The sequence below is a fragment of the Platalea leucorodia genome (assembly GCF_965183815.1).
Source record: "Platalea leucorodia genome assembly, chromosome: W".
NCBI classification, from domain to species: domain Eukaryota; kingdom Metazoa; phylum Chordata; class Aves; order Pelecaniformes; family Threskiornithidae; genus Platalea; species Platalea leucorodia.
Window position 1 is genome coordinate 24,877,070 of NC_138859.1, and position 11,718 is coordinate 24,888,787.

At 40.7% G+C, this 11,718-nt stretch overlaps 1 pseudogene across 1 annotated transcript in view; it reads left to right on the forward strand.

Moving 5' to 3' along the window:
* Nucleotides 1-9,697, forward strand: part of LOC309601526 (dymeclin-like) — a 233,992-nt pseudogene extending 224,295 nt beyond the window's left edge. Inside the window, exon 18 of the transcript in view lies at nt 9,548-9,697. The product of the transcript in view is annotated as a dymeclin-like (transcript). The remainder of the gene's footprint in view (nt 1-9,547) is intronic.
* The last annotated feature ends 2,021 nt before the right edge of the window (nt 9,698-11,718 follow it).

Consider the following 11,718-nt stretch of genomic DNA (forward strand, 5'->3'; position numbering starts at 1 on the left):
GTTGTTGCAAATAATCAAATTGTATGGGAGGAATTCTTTTGATCTTTGGCAAGTCCTGAACCATAAAAAGCCCTTTTTGTTTTATATAAGGGTTTCCCCACTGACCAGGTGATGCTGGGGCTCTGAAGGCACTGTGAGCTTTCTCTGGAGTGGCCAAGCATCTCAACTTCTCACAGATCTGCTGGTTGACTGTGCATAACCGATCTTCCCCTGCCTTCACTTGCTTGCTAAACTTAATATTTTCTGTCTTTGGCAGAGTGATCCAAACGGTGCACATAAGGATTTAGGACAACTTAAATTTTTGCCCAATTTGAGACCTTCAAAGAGTTGATTTTCCCCCCCCTCTTGATTTACATAATATGTAAAAGTAAGTGAGAGGTTCCCAACTGAGTTATTAAAGCCAATTTCTTTGTTTAAAGTTTACATTTAGCATACTTGAAAAGTGGCAGATTTTCAACTGTCTCATTCATAAAATTCTGGAAAGAAAAAATTCAGCCTTCAGTCTGCTTTGTTTGGGGGGAGAATGGTATTTTGGGGTTTGGGAAGTCTTTATAAGGTTGCACAGTTTAATTCTGAGACTTACGAAATTCCTGGATGTCCAAGCCCTTCTTTGAGGGTACTACTAAAGCATCATTGACTTAATTGTGAGTTGTAGCAGAGTAAAGTGTCCAAAATCTACTCCTAATCTTGTAACCTTTTCTTAGCAACTATACAAATCTTCTATATAAAGTTGGCAGTGAATGAGTGATTTCTAAATGCATTCCAGTTTTAACAAAAATGTTTGCTGCAAACAAACTGGTTTTTACTGCTGTGTAAAGCTTTGCGCATTATTCTAGAGAAGGATGGTTTGCAAGCTGAAATGCAAGAAGCCAGGGCTTAAACTCACTTGCACCTTCCTTAGTACTGGTAAAAATAGGGTCTGCTGTTATGAAATGTGCATTTTCTGCAAATCCCATGGTAGGAAGACTTATACATCCACTTCATATTGATAAAAGTTTTCTGAGTTGATAGGTTTGTCCCCATTTGTGCAGTGGTGCCCTTTAATGCTACTGAGAAATGGCTCCAGGGAGTATTCTGGTTTTCAGATTTTAATTCCCTGAATTCAAAAGCACACAAAGGATTTTACTTATTTATCTGAGTAGTCAGTGTGTGTACATAACAGGATCGCAAGTGCTCAAGCGAGGTCAGGCACTAGAACTGTTTTTGTGAGTTGGGCCAGTAGCTTTCTTCATTCCATGTGTTTAAATCTTTGCTTGGTTAGTTTTATTTCAGTTTTAAAAACATTCCTCATTTTTGCCCATCGTCATTTTGAGGTGGTTCATTTTTTGCCCAGATCCCATGCCTATGTTCTTTCTTCTAAAAGGCCTCTGTATTTTCAAAGAATTATTGTTGTTTCAGGTTAAGCCCTGAAGTGGATGAAAGTTCTATTTTTTTGTTGATGGTACCTCATCTACACTTGCCTTCATACTCAAGCTTAAAGTATAATTACATACATCAGTCTCTAGTCCTTTTTTTCTTATTATTTGGCAAAGCCAGCATGTATTGTATTTTCTGCAGTGTTGCAAACAGCCCTGTAATGTTCTTGTTGCAGTTCCCTGTCTCTCTCTGGTCTGGCAGCAAGTCACAGCTCGCTCTGGTTCCTAGCTTTTGAGCTGTCATCTTTGAAATGTTCTGAAAAGATGTATATCCATCTAGAAAACACAGTATACAGAACAATCCTGACATGGCAAGCAAATTGCAATTATAACTGTAAATCCTTGAATTGTTATGTATAATACATACAATGTTATGTAGAGGTTAATGATGCTTAGCAGTGCATAATATGCGATTCCTGCTTTAGGCTTTCATCTTCTTCTTAATCTTTTTTTTCCATTCTTAAATTTCTCTAGGTAGACACAATATCCATGAAGCTGAGCAGGGATCCCCTTATTTTCTCAAACTAACTGCTTAAGGGATTTTCTCGTGATCAGCTCTTCAGATGGCACATTTTCAGCCAGGTTTGCTGAAGAAGCTGCTGACCAGTGATCCAGTTTATTTACTGTCCTGTCTAGAAGTAGCCCAGAGTCAGATGTTTCTGAGGTGGACCCAGAAGTGGGTACCTGGCCTCATCCTAAGCTCAAATTTATACTTTTGTACAGTGCTTTGGGAATTTGTACGGATTAAAGACTCGGTATGAAGACAAAAATAATTTCTATGGCATGATTTGGAGCTATTGACATTTATCAGCAATGTTTCCTAGCTGTAAGGAAAAGAAACAAGTGTGTATCCCTGACTCTCTAGAAGGACTTTTAGAGCTGTCAGTGTTTGCCAGCCTATCCTAGAAAGAAATGAAATCTTTTTCTTTTTAGCAATGTGGTACTCTGCAAAGCTTTGCACCCTGGCAGGGTTACTGCAAATATTTAGCTTCTTTAAATCATTGTGCCTTTACCAATAAACATTGAGGCACAGCTGTTTGTTTTTTTTTTTTTTTTTCCCAAAACTGACCTGGCTTCTCAGTACTCCATAAAAAAAAAGATAATTGCTGAACTCTCACCCAAGGCACGTCTGCTTCTCTGGTGGTAGTTCACATCTTGCAGTGCAAATTCACTGTTCGCTCCCTGAGCATTTGTTTTCCTGCAGCTGCGGTTGTGCAAACCTTTACTCTGAGTGATCTGAAAACAGTAATCACATATCAATGATCCTAACTTGCTAAAACAGTTGTTTCTCTATAGATAAATTTCCCTGTCTTTCTGGACAAGGAAGATTGTATCTCATTAGATGAGTATGGGTTACTTATTGAATTTTACTCCCTGAGAAAAATGTTGGTTTCTACTACAGCTCATGTGATTGCTTAAACCGGGGATATTTAGCCCGTGCATAGATTGTTTTGAACCTCTTCTTGTCATCTTCAGTTTTCTTTTTCAAAACCTCCTGACACGCCACTGTTTTCTTCTCCGTCTTTAAATTTGTACCTATTCCTTACACAGATCTTTGAACAAGATGTGCAGCTTGTGCTTAGTCTAGCAGATTTCCTGTTTGCTTCCTTCATCTCCCCACCATCATCTTCTGCTGGGCTGTCTGTGCTTCAAGCCTGAGAAGGAGACAAAGATGATATCAGGCAGGTGTGGTATAGCCCATACAGATATTTCACCAAAGCCGCATAGACTTTCTGTCTTAAGGCAAAGAGAAGCACTGTAAATGCAAAGAGAACCAGAGAAAGATGAAATGGCATTATCTCCCCAAAAGAATTAAATAATTGCAAAAATTCAATCTATCAGTATCTTAGAACAAGTACTAAGAAATTTTCTTCCATAAATTGTGCTCTGTCAAAGCACTTAAGTGCTTATATTTATATAAAGATTAAATATATCAATGTTTACATGTGTACCTGTATATCTGTACTATGAGCAGTGTACCAGGCATGACTGTTGAGTTGTTTTCAAGATCATTGGCCATTAATTTGACTCAGATTGGGATATTGGGGACCAGATTTCAAAGTGGCGTTGTGGATTTTGCAGACAAATATAAATGTTCTTCCTCTGCCCAAACTCCTTACAGGTTGGTATGTTTGGTGCACGGCAGGTTGTAGAACTAAACCTTGCTGGGGTAAATATTCATTATGACACTTATAATGAAGACTTGGTATGGTGCTGAACAAGTGATAGGACGAGAGGAAATGGCCTCAAGCTGTGCCAGGGGAGGTTTAGGTTGGATATTAGGAAAAACTTCTTCACCAAAAGGGTAGTCAGGCATTGGAACAGGCTGCCCAGGGAAGTGGTTGAGTCTCCATCCCTGGAGGTATTTAAAAGACGGGTAGATGTGGTGCCTGAGGACATGGTTTAGTGGTGGACTTGGCAGTGCTAGGTTAATGGTTGGACTCGATGATCTTAAGGGTCTTTTCCAACCTTAACGATTCTATGATTCTATGATTCTATGAATCGGAGCCCCCCCCCCCCCTTTTTTTTTTCTCTCTGCCACTTTATGTATATTGCTAATAAGGTCCAATCCTGCAGATGCTCCCTAGGCAATACTACTATATTTAGCTGAAGCAATATGAAACACATAATTTGCCAGCATGTCATTAGGTTATGTGGTAAGCTTTTCAAATGCACACAAATCCCGTTTTCAGAAAGACTTTGAAGCTTCAGACTGATGGAAAGTTAATGTGAATTTGACTCTCAGATGTGTTCAGACTCCTTTGGAAATGGTACTTTTCTCCTAAACCAGTCACATGCTTTTGAAAATACTGACTCGCATTGGATTGCTGTTTTGGAAACCAGTGTTTCTAACCGAGGACTCAAGGAAAAGAGGATTCTTCAGTTTTATGTTAATCCAATTATTTGATTTCTTTCTTTTCCACAGCGACTGCCCCCTTTTTTTGATAAGAGCTGCTTTTCATCCAGTCAAACATCTTGATCACTGAACAAGCAAAGACATAGCTTCACTCCATCGCTCTTAAAGCAGCTCCATCTGCCCTTGCTTATGTTATCTGAGCAGAGATCATCCACTGACAGGACACTGCAGACTAACAGCAGCTCTGATGGTTCATTTTTGAAGGGAAGGGGATTTTTTATTTAATGTATGGCTCAAGTCTTCTAGCTCAAATGCCACTGAGTTGCTTGGAGCTGTGCCAGGTGCTGTTGGCTGGCCTGATGCTATCTTCCTAATCGTTAACTGCAAAAAAAAAAAAAAACACAATGTTGTTGAATTTTTGCGGTAGGGGAGTTATTGCAGTTCAGTTCTGCATCTGTTCATCAGACTTCCTGTGGTTTTTCATCGAATTATATGATTGACAGTGCAGACAGTCTGCAAAGTTCTTGGTCTGTCTAGTTTATACCCTTGTCCCAACCACTAAATCTGACTTCTGCTTTGTCTGGCAGAAGAAAACAAGATAGGGTGCTGTGGTAAGTTGATTCACCAGAGCTGATAAGTGGTGTCTGTATTTAAATTGTGCAGTTCAAATCCTAGTGTTACCTCCGGCTCTCAAGTTTTCAAGTAGTGTCTCAGGTTGGTTTGTTTTAAACTAGCTGGGATTGTCTCTGCTCTGGTAATGACTGGAGAGAAATGCAAATAATGGCTCCACTGGACCCATTTATGTCAGGGCAATGAGTTCAAAAACTTAAATAGCAAAGCGAGTGGATAACGAACTTCTACATCTTTCAACACCATCCAGCTGGACGAATAGGGCTGTGAAGGAAAAAAAGGGATGATTTATCCCATGCCAAGACTTTTCCTCTATTATTAGGACTACCATTTAAGGTGCTTTAGAGTGGTCCCTCTTTTCAGGAAGTGCTAAAAAACAGGTTCATTTGGGTGTCACCAGCTAGGGAGCAAATGCCTTTCCAGGATTAAGTTGGACACAACAGCAGCAAAGCAGAAGAAAATGGTTTTCTACATTGCTGCTTCGACGTGCCACTTTGGGAATTTTGTTAACCTTGATAAAACCCTCACCAGTGCTGTCTGGGGTGTTTTCTGGGAGTGCCCTGAGACTCCTCTGACCTGGTTGTTTTACAGCTCTCCTGAAACATTCATTTGGTGTCATCTCCTGTATATCTGCAGCACATGGTGAAGGCTCCTGATCACTCATTTGGAAGCAGAACATGCAGGAGATAGACAGCACAGAGCTGAATTTAAACATTCCTTTAATTACCATCTGTCAAAAATCTTAAAGCTTTATGGCATTGGTCAAGCTTTTTATGTGGTGTTTAACCCTTGCTGTTATAAATTGTTTTAAAGTCAGCCTGATAAGTAAGAAACATTTTGAGGTGACTTAAATTTGATGATTTTGAATGTTAACAAATTTTGTTTTCAGTGAACACCCTAGTAGTGAAACAGTATGGGTAGTTTTTTATCTTAACAGTAGTAAATCTTGCAAGACAGAGTCTGATGCAGAAGTTCTCTCCATGTTGGACTTCTAGGATTTCTCATTTTTAATGAATGAGAAAACATGGCCACCACACAGCCATGGATCATTGCAGTCATCTAAAGAAGTTGGGTTTGAATTACTGACGTGGAAGTCAAATTCTCCATGTCTTGTTAGCAATGCATTGAGCTATCCTGGGTCCACTGTTCAGGGGGACCATCAGAAAAAGATCATTTCTGCCATTACTGACCTTCTTTTTATAAAGATACATTTTAAATTGTGTGTATGTAATGGCAACATGTATTATATCTCTCCTTTAAAATCTCATTATCCTTGTCTACATTCCTAAGATAAACCTGCAGACTGTTCAAGGTATATGTTGAATGTGAGAGAATCCAGGCTGATTGCGGTGAGTTACAGTCTTTAATCTGAAATTGATTATTAAATTGCTACAGTACAATCACAATAGGTGGCAACATTGATCAGTCTGAAGAAAGGCTTAATAATAAAATCAATGCATGACTGTTACTGCCTGAAAATATGAATGCTATCTGATTTATTTTATGCTGTCCTTCCAGCTGAGAGATGATGGGATAGTAAGAGCTGAGCATCTCAGATGTAGCTATTGGAATTTCTAATATAATTTTACCTACTGTTTTAAAGCTTAAGATGTTTGTTAAGCTGCATCAGAGTCCAGAATGGTCCCAGACTAGTGGGACCATTCTGGACTCCCAGAGTGTCTGCAAAAACAGTAGCTATAATCTGTGACCCTGAAGGTGAAAAAAGTTATCTGTGTTTAATTCAACTCAAATTAGCATCTTTAATCACTTTTTTTCCCTTCCCTCCCAGAAGGACTACTACACGCTGCAGTACTGGCATGCAGCTACCTTTGGGGTGAAGAATGACAGCTGTGTAAGGGCTTTTCTCTGCTAGGAAATGTTGCAGTGGTTTAATCATGAGGTTTAACCATTCATTCTGCTGATGCAGTGCTGAACTGAAAGTGTTCCTGTCTACACTGACCACAAGTCAGGAAGCATTTAGGAGGGAAGTGGGGAAGATTACACTGAGGATAGAGTAGAATATCAGTTTAAAAAAAAAAAAATAATTAAAATCTACATGAGGGCTTGATTGGAGTGAGGCTTAACCTGCTGAAAGAATCATGGTGTCCTGAGAGGAGGGATGGGGTGGCAGAGGGGGAAGGCAGGCATGGCTTGAGGACTTGAAGCCAAGATGGGAAGGGATAGAGGATGTTACTGAAAAGGAGGATCTCACAAGGCTGATGAGAAAAAAGAAAACTTGGGCAAGTACAAAATAGATAGATACGCTAAAGAGAGACCATGAAGGTATAGTGGAAGGGAGTTGGGGATGGGAGACTAGGAGACAGGATATTAGAGATGGGGGTGAGTATAGGTGGCAAGACACCTAAGAGTGAGGAAACAAAATGATGTGGAAGATTATACAGGCTGGTCAAAAGAGACTTGGGGAGAGAGGTTGTAGAGAGGTGGTAGAAAATGGTTTAAGGGCACAAAAGGGCTACGGGAGAGCTTCTCTACCACAAACTGCATGTCTGACACAGGAAATGAAACTTGCTGATGTACCTTTGAGGTTCTGGGCTTTGAACTCAACAGGAGTTAGATGCAGAAGTGCCTTTAACAACCTTATCTTTTTGCTGCCTTAGTTCCTTGAACAGAGATAATAGTGCTGAAAACAATACTGTCCTCCTTCCTTTCCTGATTGCTATAAGGATGAGCTCCCCACATGTTCCGAAGTCATCAAGTACAATAATAACAGCCACACTGATGGCCAAAATGGTTCCTCCCAGGCTAAATATTGGTGTCCAGCTAAGTAGAGCTGTGGTGAAGGACCTGACCCCAACATAAGCCAAACCGCATCAGCTCCAGAATGTTGGAGCATACTGGAAGGTGACATGGATGTCCTCATCAATCATAGAATGGTTTGTGTTGGAAGGGACCTTTAAAGGTCATCTAGTCCACTCCCCCCTGCAATGAGCAGGGACATCTTCAACTAGATCAGGTTGCTCAGAGCCCAACATAGGAGATAGCATGTGGTTGAATGAAGCTGTCCATGGAGACACGTTTCTCATAAAGCATAATGCAGGTGGCACCTTTGTGGCTTGGTGTAATTATAGGCTCAATTTTTGCACCAAACTGCTCTAGTAACAGCAGCAACACGAGGAAGAAGTAGAATAGTTTCCATGTTTTCTGACTCCAAGAATACAAATAACCTGGGTGTGTAAAAGTTAAATAAATAACCCTGAAAGCCAAGTGGCCAAGAAGTGCCCCTTCAAAGGAGGCTGTTCCAACCAGAAGGGTCTTGTGTCCTAACGTAAGGAAACAGGACACTGAGCTCAAGAAAGATGATAGGGTATCCCTTCATTATTAATGGGCAAAGAGGCTTCTTAGCCATTGCTGTGCTTGTTCTGATCATGTCACACCATAGAGTTTATTCTTAGTCTTAGCCACAGCCTTATAAATAATAAAATGGGTCATGTTTTATCTTACCCCAGTGATCATTGCAGTGTGGCTTTTATCGGAGACTCTGCCAAGCTCTTGAAACAGGCAACATTTAGAAGTAGATAAAATGATTGAAGAGCACAGTACAAAAGTAGGCTCAGCTCTTCCCCAAAACACACGCTTACCGAGAGCGAACACAGTGGGTTTGCAGTGTACGCACTGCTTTGGGAGGGAAGAAATGAGAGAAAATTGGAAAATCGCGGATGCAGCATGTTAGGATGGGCTAGGCTAGCACATCTGATGTGTGTTAATTCTGGAAGTGCTTTGCTTAAAGCTGGTACTGAAAAACAGGGCTTTTGTGGAAACGATATTGTCTAGCCTGTAATTTTCAGGAGAAGTGTCTGTGTGGATGGGCAATAAGGTCTATGTGCACAGGTCCTGTGGTTACAGCCTTAGAGGCTGAAGTGGGATAGACGTGTGACACGTTGCAATTGAGGAGCTTGCAGGGTTAATTGCCACAATGATGCCATTAGAGTCATTCTGTGTGTTCCTCAGCAACGGCAAAGCCAAGGCACAGAGGTAATGACCTACCCAAAACTAGAGAGGAACCTGTAGCAAAACTGGAAGTGGCCTTCAGGAACCCACCCATGGAGCCAGACTTCCCACCGTGCTTCCTGGAGGAAGAGCATTTTTCTCCTGAAAACTTGCACGTACATAAATTCTTTGAGAATTAGAGAGAAAAAGTCAGTTTGCCATAACACTGGGTTCCTGAAAACATATCATAGACTGTTTATTCTTATGGCCTTTCCAAAGGATTCTTCTGCTAAGGAGCTGAGTACAATTAATAGCAAAATGCTTTTTAGGGAAAACTGCAATAAACAGGTCTGTACGTGCGCAAGCAAGAAGGCTTTTGTGGGGCTGCTAAAAATGACAGTTTTCCTTAAGACCTTTGTGTCGTGTAAAAGATTCACATGTTTAGTCTTTGTTAACAGGCAAATCGGGTGTGACCAACGGTAACAGGGTTGAATACAATATGCCAATGTAGCATTCAGTTCAAAGAAGAAATTACACATGATCTCTTTATCCCATAAATATTTTTCTTCGGATCTAATGGTTCAGTTCCTTCCATTATTTTTTTCACTAGACTTCTTTCTTCAGTGTTTACATGGGCTGCGTGTTTGCAAACAGACATGCAAACCTTCCCTCAGTGGACTTTGGTTTCTTGTTGCAGAAGTTCCCCGAGCTGAAGTTCAAGTATGTGGAGGAGGAGCAGCCTGAGGAGTTCTTCATCCCCTATGTTTGGTCCTTGGTCTACAACTCTGCCGTGGCCCTGTACTGGAACCCGCATGACATCCAGCTCTTCACTATGGACTCCGGCTGAAGGAGATGCCCCAGCCAAGCCAACTCAGCTATGTCTTCTTACAGAAAACGAAACTCCGCACTGCGTGTTAATACGTGACCCCTTCCAGTATGCACCCTCGGACCCCAAAGCTTACGGAGAATGAAGCTTGCTGCTAGTGTACAGTCCAATGTCAATGTTTTGGAAGCAGATTGCCACCGACACACTGGCAACAGACTGTGGTGTGAGGAACTGACGGCTTGTAGGCAACCTTGTATTTATAGTCTTATAACCTAGAGTTTGTTTGATGAAAATGAGGCCTTACACATGGGGTATGATGTTAATACCAACCACAAACCTGATTGTTCTTTTAACTTAACGGGGTAAATGAGGAAAGAGATTGCGGACTTGGATTTGGAAGCAGGATTTGTATTTTTGTTTCTTTCAAGTGAGGCAGTTTCATTGGGTCAAGCTTTCTGTGGTCTGTTGGATTCTGCCATGGGTTGCTCGTTACCTAATCCCATGCTTTCACTCACAGCCCTTCATTTCGGTGGCACTGTCAAGGCTGCAGTCGTTAAATTGGTGTCTACACTGTCATCCGAGTGAACTAAGCAAACAGCATATTAATCAGATTAGCTCCCAGGCAGATTCAAAACACTTGATTTAGATGTCAAAATGTTTGTTGGACGGTTTTCAATAGCAAGTCTTTTTTTGTTGTTGTTTGACTGGCAAATACTCTATAGAGGGCTAGAAACACCAGCTTTCAGAGTCAGGTCCCTTACAGACTTGTTTTACTGTGCTTCTGTGCAAAAGTTGTTCCTGGAAATTGAAGGGGGGGGGAATCTCCAAAGAAAATAGCTATAAGATTGTAAAGTAGACCAATGTCCTGTAAAACTGTGTGTAATGGTGACAGTGTGTCGTGGGGATCCTTGGCAAAGTTCTGTGTTGAAAATCCCCTGTTTGCTATTAAAGTTTTTATGGCAGAAGTATAAATTTATCTCAATGTAGAATACTTCTCTTTTTTATTGTTTTAAATATATATATATTGATATACCTGTTTCTGCAGTTGGAAGAACAAAAGCAATGGCTTGACCTGATTTTGAAAGAACATTGCATTTTTCAAAACGAGGATCATTTCTTCTCTGGGGAGGCTCCTGACAGTGTCCATTGCACATGCATGCAACCACTCTAATCCCACATGCTGCTATGTGGAAGACTGTCACCAGTGCATTGCATGCCAAAACATAAATATCAAGGAATTAGTTCCTAAACATACATGGCAACCCCTTGTATTCACTGCCTGCTCCAGCATGTTCTGGTTAATGACCTGAAGAATTGGGTGCATTTGCTTTCAGACAGTCCTTCGAGTGGCTTTAAATAGAATTTTTTGCACCCTTTTTTTTCCCTGAAGGATGCACTAGGATTGTACTTTCCTTTTATCTGCTTATTTAGAGGTGGAAGTCCATTTGAATCCTATACAAATGGAAATGCTGGCTTAAAAAAAAAAAAAAAAAAGCTTTCCAAATTTATTTAAATATAGCTACAAAGCGACATATACAGCCCAGGAGCATTTAGGACTTTAAAATGGTAGAGGCTTTTGAGAAAAGGCAATAGTAAGACTGGAGATGCATTTTTTTCTTAGGAAAATATGAGAAATGAATGAACCATGACTGAGCTGCACATAAGTTTATGCCGTGTTTTGGATTTATGGTTTGGGGGGTTTTTTGTCTTTGAGCAAACGTCAAAGGGGAATGACTCTTCTTGGTTATTGTAGTGATTTGTAATTTTGTCTTTATTAAAAGACTAAGAGTGTTTGTGTGTCGGCAGAGCTGCCCAGCCTTTGGAAAGGTCAGTCTGAAGATACACTTTTAAACTGTGGATTTTGAAGCTACTGGGATGGCTCAGTTTTCATCTGTCTTAACCACCCATGAGCACTTGAACCTGCCCCTAGGTGAGCACCCTTCACCCTGCTACCTTCAGCAGAAGTGGAGCACTTCATGAAAGAGGGCTCAGCCAGAGCAGATGCTTATCAGCTGGGTTCTTTGAAAGGGCTTTTTATAAAG